At 42.6% G+C, this 13,168-nt stretch overlaps 1 protein-coding gene and 2 pseudogenes across 2 annotated transcripts in view; 1 reads left to right on the forward strand and 2 right to left on the reverse strand.

Annotated features, from left to right (window-relative positions):
• Positions 1–13,168, reverse strand: part of AFF1 (ALF transcription elongation factor 1) — a 280,369-nt gene that overhangs the window by 239,692 nt on the left and 27,509 nt on the right. The window lies entirely within an intron of this gene.
• Positions 2,718–3,906, forward strand: LOC142443082 (keratin, type I cytoskeletal 19 pseudogene; annotated as a pseudogene).
• LOC142444019 (U6 spliceosomal RNA) lies at positions 11,278–11,377 on the reverse strand (annotated as a pseudogene).

Below are 13,168 nucleotides of genomic sequence, written 5' to 3' on the forward strand. Positions count from 1 at the left end.
ACACACCAGATGACTACCACTTCCTATAGCCTGATTCACAATTTCTCTAGAATGTTCCTTTGAAGGACAGTGATACTTCATCTCAAGTACCCTGGACACAAATTAGGAAGAGACCGGTCCTTGGAGAAGGATATCACGCTTCGTAAAGTAGATGGTCAGCAAAAATTAGTCCCTCAGTGGCTGCAACAACGGCCTGAAACATAGCAACCCAGGTGAGGATGACACAGGGATAGCCAGTGCTGCATTCTGCTGTACTTCAGGCCCCTGTGTGTCAAACCACCACCCAGCACCAACCACAGTCTCCCAGGCCTGTGCGTACTGCACAAAGAGGATTAATGGCTTCCTGGCGTGAGGAACAGAAATTAACTGTAAACAGCCAGTCCCATCTATTGGGAGTGAAAGAACATTCCAACATTGGATTGCAGACATTGTTTCCCAACTCAGTAAATCTACTGGAAATCATTAAGTTAAACACTTAATCCTGTAAGCTGTACTTCATTAAAGTTGGGTTTTGCTGTTGGTGTTTGTAGGGGAGTGAGTTTGCTAGTTGCACAGGAGTAAAGACTATGTATCAATATTCTCCTATACTTTGTTGATGGCTTAGGATAATCTAACCCAAAACAATGCCATAGACTATTATGACTCATAGTGACCACAGGCTGTAAATCATAAGGGCAGCAGATAGGTTCATCTTTCTCCCTCAGAGCAGCTGGTGGCTTTGAACCATTAACCTTGTGGTTAGTAGTCCAGTGCTTCCCCTACCATGGTACAAGGGCTGCTTCGGATAGTACCCATAACCAGTATTAAATGTAAAGCAGACCTCAGCGAAACCTTGCGAGTGTATCTACGTACCCTGCAAACATACACACCCTCGGCGGATCTCTTCTAAAGCCCTGTTTCCCTGTCATTCTCCTTCCTGAGAGCTTTTCCTGTAGCAGCTCACAATCCCTTCCATCTGCAAAGCTTTGTCTCCAAACAAAACCTTTCATCTCAGAGCAGAATTAAGAAAGCTACTGGCTCCCCTGGAGCCCCTCATTCAACCATCATCACCTTAGTGATGGAATGAATAATTTACTGAGGACTTATAATGCTCCAGGCACAGTTATAAGCACTTTACATGCATTATCTCATGCCTATTTTAATGAGGCTTTAAAAGTTATGCACTTTGCCCAAGGAACCTGTGTCGGGGACGTGATGCGAACCCAAGCTGTCCACTCTCGAATCTCATATGTAAGCAGTGATATTAGGCCACATATGGGCATAAGTGTCCCATGGTTCTACGTTTTCGTCATTTCCCATGCCTCCCTCAAAATTCAACAGTCTTTTTTATGAAAATCAGTAATTCTGAAAAACTACTTCTTTGGTTCACTGCTGAATCTGAAAGTAATCTCTCCTAAACTCATCAAGCTGACAAATGGTCTTAAACTACAACTGCCAATGACTCATATTTATCAGTAAGGAGCCATCGTTTAAAATCCAGGGAAACGAGGTGTTCTGAATCAGAAACATTATGACGCTTGTAAAGGAGGCCTGCCCGGACTGTTTGGAAGTGCAGGAAACCGCCCGTCCTCTCTCACCATGCCAGGTGTCCCATATTTACAATGCCCAGGCCAGTCACCATCAGGGAAATATGTATGGCCTTAAGCCATGAATCTCCCTAGCAAGCATCTGGCTCCACCATCTACTCACACAAAGAATATCTGTCCCTTTAATGGCTGTTAATCTTTTTAACACCTCATAGCTTCCTCACTAATTGAGAACGCTCCTCAATTAGGAGCAGGGGTGACTTAACTCAGTAAGCAAGGTATGCACAGGCTAATTGTGTTTACGGACTACACTGTGGTGCACATTTTCACCCAGTGAAAGTCAGCTGAAATTGTGCACTACAGTGTGGTACGGTAAACACAATTAAGCCTGTGCGTATTGAGTAATATACCCCTAATATTTAAAATAATTAAACATTATTTCAGACTCTCCTAGGAAAACTAGTTCTAGGAAAACAGCATTGCAGTGTGAATCAGTTTTTCCATTTTTCAACCCTTGATGTCTTCCAACGTGCCAAAAGAAATAAAAAGCATATTAGCAAATCTCCTAAAGCTTTGTATTAATAAGCTCCAAAACAATTCCAAAAGCTCTTAAAATAAGATTTCCTACCAAAAAAAAAAAAAGATTTCCTAAAGAATTTTTTTAAACAAGACATTCCAACAAATGTTATCAACTGTCACCAAGTCGATTCCAACTCCTTCCTGAAGTATTAACTTTTAATAGAGGAAGACAATAAAATCATGTCCTTCCAATCTGGTGCTGTTATCTGGAATACTTTTTGTTTTCACTCTTTATTTTTAACCAAACCTCCATCCCCTTGCCATCAAATAAAAATTCCCCAGGAATGTATCCCAATTCCATGACTTAATTATTTCTTGGGCCAAATTTCAGAAGAAGGTAATTTAGGACACAGTATTCACAAACTACTTTTAATTTCAGTATTCCAATAAGAAAATGAGGATTTGAGCAATAGACAGAGAAGGCTAAGAGAAACATGTTGGTGAAATGACAAAAAGCACGCCCTTCTATCAACAAGAAAGAAGTGTGATTAGAAACTCCAGAAAACACAAAAACACTATTTAAAATAATGCAATTTAGAACATGTCACGACTCCCCTTGCAGCCACAGCTCCAAAAGTCAGCATCTCCTGCCTTCTCCGACTGAATCTCGCCATGACTTCCTACAGCTATCGCCAGTCTTTGTCCGCCTAATCCTTCAGGGGCTGGGTGGCGGCTCCATGTTCTTTGGAGTTGATGGCTCCTTCCGGGTGCCCAGCATCCAGTGGGGCTCTGGTGGTCACAGCGTGTCCGTGTAGTCCCGCTCGCTTTGTGTCCTCGTCCTCCTCCGGGGGCTACCATGGCGGCAGCTATGCGGTCGTCCTGTCCACGTCCGACGGCCTCCTCTCCGGGAAAGAGAAGATCACCATGCAGAACCTCAACGACCGCCTAGCCTCCTACCTGGACAAGGTGCGCGCCCTGGAGACAGCCAGCACCAAGCTGGAGGTGAAGATCCGCGACTGGTACCAGAAGCAGGGCCCGGGCCCCGCCCGCGACTACAGCCACGACTACAAGAGCTTTGAGGACCTGCGGGACCAGATTCTCGGTGCCACCATCCAGAACTCCAAGGTCGTGCTGCCGATCGACAACACCCGCCTGGCAGCAGATGACTTCACCACCAAATTTGAGACGGAGCAGGCCCCATTCATGAGCGCAGAGGTGGACATTAACGGTCTGCGCCGGGTGCTGGATGAGCTGACGCTGGCCCGCGCCTACTTGGAGATGCAGATCAAAGGGCTGAAGGAGTAACTGGCCTTCTTGAAGAACCATGAGTAGGAAATCAGCGTCCTGAAGGCCCAGCTGGTGGGCCAAGTCAGTGTGGCCAGGCATCACCTGGCCAAGATCCTGAGCGACATGAGGAGCCAGTATGAGATCATGGCCGAGAAGAACCGGAAGGATGCTGAAGCGTGGTTCATCAGCAGGACTGAGGAGCTGAAACTGGAGGTCGCTGGCCACACAGAGAAGCTCCAGGTCAGTAAGACAGAAATAACTGACCTGCGGCAGATGCTCCAGAGCCTGGAGATTGAGCTGCAGTTACAGCTGAGCATGAAAGCCGCCCTGGAAGGCACCCTGGGAGAGATGGAGGCATGCTTTGGAGCCCATCTGGCGCAGATCCAGGTGATGATCAGTAGCATGGAGGCCCAGCTGAGCGACGTGTGCTTGGACAATGGAGAGGCAGAACCAAGAGTACCAGTTGCTCTTGTGCATCAAGTGGCGGCTGGAGCAGGAGATTGCCATCTATCGCAGCCTGTTCGAGGGCCAAGATGCTCACTACAAGGACCTGCCCACCACCAGGGCCCCCTGAGTCCTGGGCTTCCTGCCCTTCTGCAGAGGCCCCTGTATCTTAACCCCGTCTCTTTCCCCAGAACTTCCAATAAAACTTTATGGCATAGAAAAAAACAACAACAACCATGTCACAAGGAGGGCATGTATAGAACCAGGGCACAGTATAGAACCGAGGAACCACACAATATTCCTCTGGTTCTTTGAGGCTTCCTCATCCCCTACTATTATGACCCCTGTCCTGCCTGGACACTGGTACAGATAAAAGCTCACAACACACGGAATCCAGGTCAGAAAAACCCCTGAGAAACCAAACTAGGAATAGCTATACCAGGAGGGTAGGGGGAAGGGGTGGATGGGGAAGGAGGGAGAACTAACTACAATGATGACCCAACCCCCACGCCTCACCCCCATGGTACGAACAATAGAAACATGGGGGAAGGGAGACTGCGGATGGTGTAATATATGAAAATAATAATTTATAAATTATCAAGGGGTCACAAAGGTGGGGGACAGGAGGGGAGGGATAAAAGAAGAGCCAAAATATGGTGAAGAAAGCTGATGGTGCCTGGCTATCAAAAGATACAGCATCTGGAGTCTTAAAGGCTGGAAGGTAAACACGCAGCCATTTAGCTCAGAAGCAACAAAGCCCACATGAAATAAGCACACCAGCCTATGTGATCATGAGGTGTCAAAGGGATCAGGTATGAGACATCAAAGAACAAAAAATAAAATCATTGTGAATGAGGGGGAGTGCAGAATGGGGACCCAAGACCCATCTATAGGCAACTGGACATCCCCTTACAGAAGGGTCGCGGGGAGGAGATAAGCCAGTCAGGGTGCAGTGTAGCAAAGATGAGACATACAACATTCCTCTAGTTCTTTCATGCTTCCTCCCCCACCACCACCATCATGATCCCAATTACAAATGTAACTAGACCAGAAGATGTACACTGGTACAGATAGGAACCAGAAACACAAGGAATCCAGGACAGATGATCCCTCAGGACCAGTGGTGAGAGTGGCGATACTAGGAGGGTGAAGGGAAGGTGGAGTAAAAAGGGAGAACTGATTACAAGGATCTACATATAACCACTTCCCTGGGGGATGGACAACAGAAAAATGGGTGAAGGGAGACATCGGACAGTGTATGATATGACAAAATAATAATTTATAAATTATCAGGGGTTCATGAGGGAAGGGGGAAGGGGGAGGGAGAGAAAAATGAGGAGCGGATACTAAAGACTCAAGTAGAAAGCAAATGTTTTGAGAATGATGATGGCAACAAATGTACAAATGTGCTTGACACAATGGATGGATGGATGGATTATGATAAGAGTTGTATGAGCCCCAATAAAATGATAAAATTAAATAATAAAAACATACAAACAACAGCCCCCAAAAAGTTGTGTGAGCACCCCCCCAAAAAATGATTTTTTAAAAGAGGATCTGATACCAAAGACTCAAATAGAAATATTTAGAAAATGATGATGGCAACATATGTACAATTATGCCTGATACAATTGATGCATGAATAAGCTGTTAAGAGCCCCCAATAAAAAGACGTAGAATAAAAAAATAATAAAACATGGCACAATTTTGAATACACTCAACTAAATGGCTACTATCCACATGGTCCTTGCCAGAAGAAATACACAGGAATAAAATAGACGACAGCTGTGATAAAAGATGATAAAGAAGCTCAATATCATCACTGGGAACAAGGCCAGAGGCTGCCTGTGGAATAGACATCAAATGCTCATATGCAAGTTCAAGTTGAAGCTGAAGAAAATTAAAACAAATTGAAAGGAAAAGTACCACCTCGAATATACAACAACCCATAGCCACAGAGTTGACTTGGGCTCATAGGGACTGTACATGGCAGGGTAGAGTTTCTGAGACTAAAGACTTGTTGCAGCAGGCAGCCACATCTTTCTCCCTCTGCACAATGGTAGATCTGAACTGCCAACCTTACCCCACAGTGCCACCAGGGCTCTGTGATGTTGAGTGCATTCCATCTAAATTTAGAGAATGAAGACTGGAGACCACCTGAGTTGTGGAATGGCATCAAGGGCATCCTCCATGAAGGAAGCAGAAGGTCATTAAAAAGACAGGAAAGGGATAAAAGAATAAAATGGGGGGGAAGAGAAAAGAATGGATATTAGAAGAGACTGTGAAACTTGCTCTTGAATGAAGAGGAGCGAAAGCAAACAGAAGAAATGATATGAAAGAGCTGGTTTCAAAGGGTAGCTTGAGAAGACCAAGCACGAGCGTGAAATGTATACACAGCTGAAGAGAAAACAATTTTTAAAAAAAATGCTCAACATTTTTTAAGGTGAAAGAACTAAGGAAAAAATTTAGCATCAAATGGCAATGTTAAAGCATTAGAACGAGGGCGAAGATTACATAAGAATGGGCAGAGTTTTATTCTGTTGCATATAAGGTCGCTGTGAGTCAGAACCAGCGCCACAGCACCTACCAATGGACAAGCAGGCAAAATATTGAATGATGATGGAGACAACATTCAAAGCAAAGGAAAAGAATGCGTAGAGTCATGGAACCAAAAATGACTGACTCATGTTCAACTATTTCAGAAGGCAGCATAGGGTCAAGGACCAATGGTATTGAAGGAAGAAATATAAGACGCACTGAAGGCAATGCCAAGAAATAAGATCCCAAGGACAAAATACCAGTCGAGATGTTTTAACAAATAAATGCAATGCTGCAAGCACTTGTTCATCTATACCAGACATTTGGAAAACGGTCACCAGGACAAATAATTGGAAGATACCCATATTTGTGGTGATTCCCAAGAGAGATGATCCAAAGAATGTAGATGTTATTAAATATCATTAATACCAAATGCAAGTAAAAATATGCTGAACGTGATATATATATCCCAAAAATCATTTTTGGGAGCTCTTACGGATATCATAACATTATTGTACAATTGCTACCACAGTCAGTTTCAAATCATTTTCTTTCTTCTTGAACTCCTTGATATCAGCTCCCTACCCTACCATACCAACCCCGCCCCCTCTGGCACAGGAACCCTTCTCTTTTTCCCCCTTATAATAATTTTTTGGTTCCATTTTACACAATCCAATATATCCAAATACATACAATTCTGTTGTTCCATCTAGTGTATCCCCAACATCAGGTGGGGTTAAACAGTCATCAGTGCTACCAGTTCCTCATCCTCCCCCCTTCCCATACCCTCAAGGAACCATTACTCCTGTTACTGTTTCTGAAGGCTTATCTATCTTGACTTTGAAGTACCAAACAATCTCAAACATATTAAGTGAACATATGCAAATCTAACATGATCAATGAGGTAGAACAAATAAAAACCAGAATAGCAGGGGAGGAAATCTTTGAGAACTAGAGGATAGCTATGTGTTCATCAGTGCCATACCTCACCCTGGATTTATCATCCCTTCTGGGTGGCCCTTCTGAGAGACTATCCAATTATGTTACAGGTGGGTTTTGGATCTTCGCTACATCTCCACCCCTTCACATAGATTTGGTTACTTGTTTTTGAACTTCTGATGTGTCTTCCCTTCAACACCTCATGATCACACAGGCTGGTGTAATTCCTCAATGTGGGCTTTGCTGCTTCCCTGCTAGGAGCATTATTGTTTAACTCCAAGCCTTTAAGACCCCAGACACTATATTTTTTCATAGTTGGGCACGATCAGGTTTCTTCACCACATTTGCGCATGCACCTATTTGTCTTCAGTGATTGTGTCAGTTATGTGAGTATCATACAACATCATATGATTAGGACAAATCCTTCTCGTACTGAGGTAAAATTTCAATGGAGGCCCAAAGTCAATCTGCTTCTCTGTTGCATTTACATATCCATACATATATAAACAAACACACATATCTTTTACTTCTTCACCACTTTTCTAAATCTTTTTATTGGGGGCTTGTACAACTCTTATCCCAATCCATATATATATCGTGTCAAGCACATTTGTACATATGTTGGCATCATTGTCAAACCATTTTCTTTCTATTTGAGCCCTTGGTATCAGCTCCTCATTTCCTGCTCTCCCTCCTTCACCCTCACTCCCTCACAAACTCTTAATAATTTATAACTTATTATTATTAATTTTTAATGTCTTACACTGACCAATGTCTCCATTCACCCACTTTTCTGTTGTCAGTCCCCCAGGGAGGGAGTTGTATGTAGCTACTTGTGATCGGTCCCCACTTTCTTCCCCCACCTTTGCCTTACCCTCCTAGTATCGCTACTCTCATTATTGGTCATGAGGGGTTTATCTGTCCTGGATTCCCTGTATTTCCAACTCTGATCTGTGCCCATGTACATGCTCTAGTCTAGCCAGATTTTCAAGGTAGAACTGGGATCATGACAGTGGGGGAAGAAGCATTCAAAACCTAGATGAAAGTTGTACGTTTTATCATTGCTACATTGCACCCTGACTGGCTCGTCTCCTTTGCGTAACCCTTCGGTAAGGGGAAGTCCAATTGCCTACAGATGGGCTTTGGTTCTCCACTCCACACTCCTCCTCATTCACAATGATATGATTTTTTGTTCTTTGATGTCTGATACCTGATCCTATTGACACCTCATGATCACACAGACTGGTGTGCTTCTTCCATGTGGGTGTTGTTGCTTCTCAGCTACATAGCCGCTTGTTTATCTTCCAGCTTTTAAGACTCCAGATGCTATATCTTTTGATAGCCAGGAACCATCAGCTTTCTCCACCACAATTTGTCTATGTACCCATTTTGTTTTCAGCAATCCTGTTGGGAAGGTGAGCATCATAGAATGCCAGTTTAATAGAACAAAGTGTTCTTGCATTGAGGGAGTACTTGAGTAGAGGTCCCATGTCCAACTGCTACCTTAATACTAAACCTATAAATATATGCACGTAGATCTATTTCTCCATCAGCACATAGAAATATATTTACATATGAACATGTCTGTATTTAGACCTCTATAAATGCCCTTTGCCTCCTAGCTCTTTCCTCTATTTCCTTTGACTTTCCTCTTGTCCCACCATCATGCTCAGCCTTCATTTGGTTTCAGTAATGCCTCTAGGTTACATTGCCCTTGATCAATCCCTACCAGGCCTCCTACACCCTCCTTGCCACAGATTTTAGATCACCTGTTGTTCCCTTGTCTCTGGGTTTGTTACCACTCACTTCCTTTCCCATCCACTCCCATGTCCCCTTCAACCCCAACCTTCAGTCCCGTTGTTTTCTCCTCCAGATTGTTTATCCTGCCAATCTTATCTAGACAGATATGCAGAGATAATAATGTGCACAAAAACAAGACAAAGAAAAACAGAGCAACAAAAGAAATAAAACAACAAAGAAAAAAACACCTATAAGTAGCTCAAGATCTGTTTGTTGACCTCTTCTTTCCTCTTTCCCCACTATGATGTTTACCCATTTTTCACCTCTCAGAAATTCCTCTCAGATACAATTCAATTGATCAAACACAACCACTAAAGCTACACCTTCCTTGCCATCGATTTTAGACTACTTACTGTAGCTGTACCTGTCATTATTGGCTCCCCACTCATCCCCACTCCAGGGAATGTCAGTCCAGTTGCTGTCTCTGTAAGATTTCTTATCCTGTCGATCTTATATAGATACACACCAGAAACCAACAACAACAACGACAAAACACAGTCAGTCACAAGTCTAACAGGGATCCTGACATACAGCAGATGAACATCTCTCTGTTAAACAGAGAAAGGACAAGTTATAAAGTTTCAGTCCAGTCCCCAGTTCTTTGAGAGTTACACATCCCAGGTCCCGCTCACCTAACAACACATACAGTCTTTCAGTGTGCTGAAGGTGATTTAAAATCAGCTTCTACTGTACAGGGAACTGCTGAAAATTCAAGCCAGATCCAGAAGGTGATGAAGAATGAGGGATATCGCTGTTGGATATGTATATAATGGCAGGTACAGGTATAGTACAAAGAATACTGGGAAGATATTTACCTATGGCTTTTTGGACTATGTGACAAAGATTGTAACCTTCAGTGTGGATTACAACTCAATATGAACACACACACACACACACAAAACTGTCCAATCAGCAGCATCATGATTCATGGAGAAAATCTTGATTGTCAATGATTTCATTTTACTTGGATCCAAAACCAGTGGTCCTGGAAGCAGCAGTCAAGAAGTCAAGCAATCTATCGCATTAGCAAACCATCTGTTGCAAAAGAAATCCTCAAGGTAAAAAATAACCAAGATGCCATTTTGAGCACTAAGGTGTGCCTCACCAAGCCATGATATTTTCATTCACTTCACATGCATGAGAAACTAACTGTGAGGCTGGATAAGAACAGGTCCCTTTGAATGACAGTGTTAGTCAAGAATACTGAATATACCAGCGTGCCAGAAGGTTGAACCAAGCTGTCTTCGAAGTACAGCTACAGAGCTCCTCAGAGGGGAGGATAGCAAGCCTCCATCTCACAAACATTGGACATCGTGCTTTTTAAAGGAGCGGGGTCAGCAAAAAACAAGAGGAGGCCCTTCAGGGAGACGGAGTGACACAGGGCTGCCACAATGGGCTCAAACCCAGCAACTATGATGAGGATGGCAGAGCCTGGATAAGGTTTCGCTCTTCTGTGCAAACAGGTAGCTATGCATGCGACCCCTTCAGAGCACCTATCAACAACAAAATAACGCAAAGAGTTCATGTCTCCTGATCAATACAAACTTCCTCTTTCAAGAGACTCTTGGTTTCACTTTGACTCAATGATGGAGAAATGAAATCCTAGACGCACTTTCCTTCTCCAACAGAATGAGGATGGTGCAGATTGTTCCCTCAGCTTTTACTATGGTAAACCCTGGGAGCTGCAGCCTGCAGGGCTGTCGTATATTCCTAAGTCTCTCGAGTTTTCCATCCTTGGCAGGGCACATTCTGACAACTTTTCTATCACTTTCTGTGAAGGGGAAATACTTGAGAGACCTAGGAATATACGGCAGCTCCATATATTTCTACTTCACACAGATTCTGGCTTTTGCAGGTTTCACTGTATTAACCTACCGCTAAAGCTTACAAGCTCACATAAAGCTTTAAGGTAGAATATGCTATCAATATGGGCAATTTAAAACTGGTAGCTGGAAGGATAGAAAGAAGAGGGGTAAAACTTGCTAACATTATCTTCTTAGATAATAGGAAGTTGATGGACTATTAATGTTAAAAGATTCAACAATTATATAATTAATATTACATGAACAGAATATATTAGAAGGATATTTAAAATTGTAAAGGTCACTAAAGAAAATCTAAAAGTAACATCAAGACTAAAACTAAACATCAAGTTAGAATTAAAGACATAGAACAATATATGCTGCATGCTCACACACACACACACACACACACACATATATATTTAAATATGGAACACCTCACAAATTTGCAGGTCATCCTTGCACAGGGGTCATGAAAATCTTCTCTGTATTGGTTCCAATTTTAGTACATGTTCTGTATACATGTATTGTATACAGTACATGCACTATATAACTTTATATTAACAAAATCCAAAGGCAGACAAATCCACTGGGTTAAGTCAGAATCGTGGTAATCTTTGAGGAAAACAATAGCAAAAATGAGACAGGAGACAGGTTGTGGAGAGTTGATACCTTGTCAGTTGATTTGGCACCCAAGTGCATTCACTACTGTGAAATGTATGGAACTGTACCAACAATGCATGTACTTTTCAGTGTGTTATATTTCAGTAAAAGCTTTTAGAAAAAACTACGAGGAAGAGGAGGAGAAATAGAAGAGCTCAGACTCGATTCTCTAATGCTGACAAATCTGGAAGTTACAGAATGAGCTTATTGTTTACAAGAACTGAAACAAACATTTGTCTTTGTACATTAATCATTTGTCCACATGCATGATTTTAGATGGCTCTGAAGAGAGGAGAGGCTCACGCTGACAGCCCCATGTAGCATGTATTTTCTTTCTTCTTTAAATACATGCACAGACTTACTCAGAACAAAACATGCTTTAACATATCTGTGATCAGTGTATGGCTACAGACAGTGTACAGCTCAGTCATATTCTAAGTGACTTTTTAAAAATCCCATGAAAACAGTGACTTGTAAGGGAATCTGCTGGACCAGTTAAATTCATGGCAGAGAGATTAGCTCAGAAGATTATGGTAACATTTTTCCCCCAAAACCATTTTGTTAGGAGTGAATCCAAACATCATACCATTCCATTGTTCAGTCACAGCAAGCACTATTGCACAATCGCTGCCAATATTCAGTGTTTCTTGATGAGAACTACTCAGTACCTACTGATTTCCTTTGTAAATATGACCAGCTGCATATGAACCCATAAGACGTTTTCCCTAGATTACTGAATGACTAAGAGCACATCATGATTAAAAACCCCAACAAGTGAATTATTGGTATATATTGAAATCCGAGCTGTACTTGGACTTTCCCCAAGTGAGCCACTCGTATTATGGATTAAAATTATACTGAGTGTATCAGGGAGGTGAGGAGTTGGAAAGATAATAGAAATACCGCTCTATAGCTGCAAGAACATTGCTGCAAAAAGGACAGTGCCCCAATCTAAGCGATCAATTTTCGACAACAGCGAACATCTATTAATAACAGAATACAAAATCTCTTTCCATCTCAGCACTGACAATACTATTAATGATTGTAATCGATTCTCCTATTAGAAATTACACTCGATAATGTCAATAGCTGGAAAACCTTGATAGTCTATACTGCCCCGAAAGACCTTACAACTGGAAAGTGAAACTTCATCTTCCTCAGTGTTCACCAAGCTGGTATTCAGATTCATTTGGAAGAAACCCAGCATTAACATTCTATCGATGTCAACACTCCCTAATCAATGACTCCTTAAAACAGTGGCTCTCAACTTGTGGGTCGCCACCCCTTTGGGGGTCGAACGACCCTTTCACATGGGTCGCCCGGTTCATAACAGTAGCAAAATGATAGTTATAAAGTAGCAATGAAAATAATGTTATGTTTGGGATCACTACAACATGAGGGATGGTATTCAAGGGTCGCAGCATGAGGAAGGTGGAGAACCCCTGTCGCAGAGGGGTCCTCATCAAGAGAGCAGCAAGGACTTTGCTAGCAGTTTCCTAATGATTTCAGAGGACACTTGAAAATGCACTCCAATGTGGAAAATTATGAAAACCCCGAGGGGGGAGCAGTGAGGGGAAAAGGAAAAAAAAGCCTGTGTGGCAGTTACATCATGTGTCAACTTGGGAAGCAGTAGAGTCTAGCCAGTCAGTC

Source organism: Tenrec ecaudatus, chromosome 3 (assembly GCF_050624435.1).
Source record: "Tenrec ecaudatus isolate mTenEca1 chromosome 3, mTenEca1.hap1, whole genome shotgun sequence".
NCBI classification, from domain to species: Eukaryota; Metazoa; Chordata; class Mammalia; order Afrosoricida; family Tenrecidae; genus Tenrec; species Tenrec ecaudatus.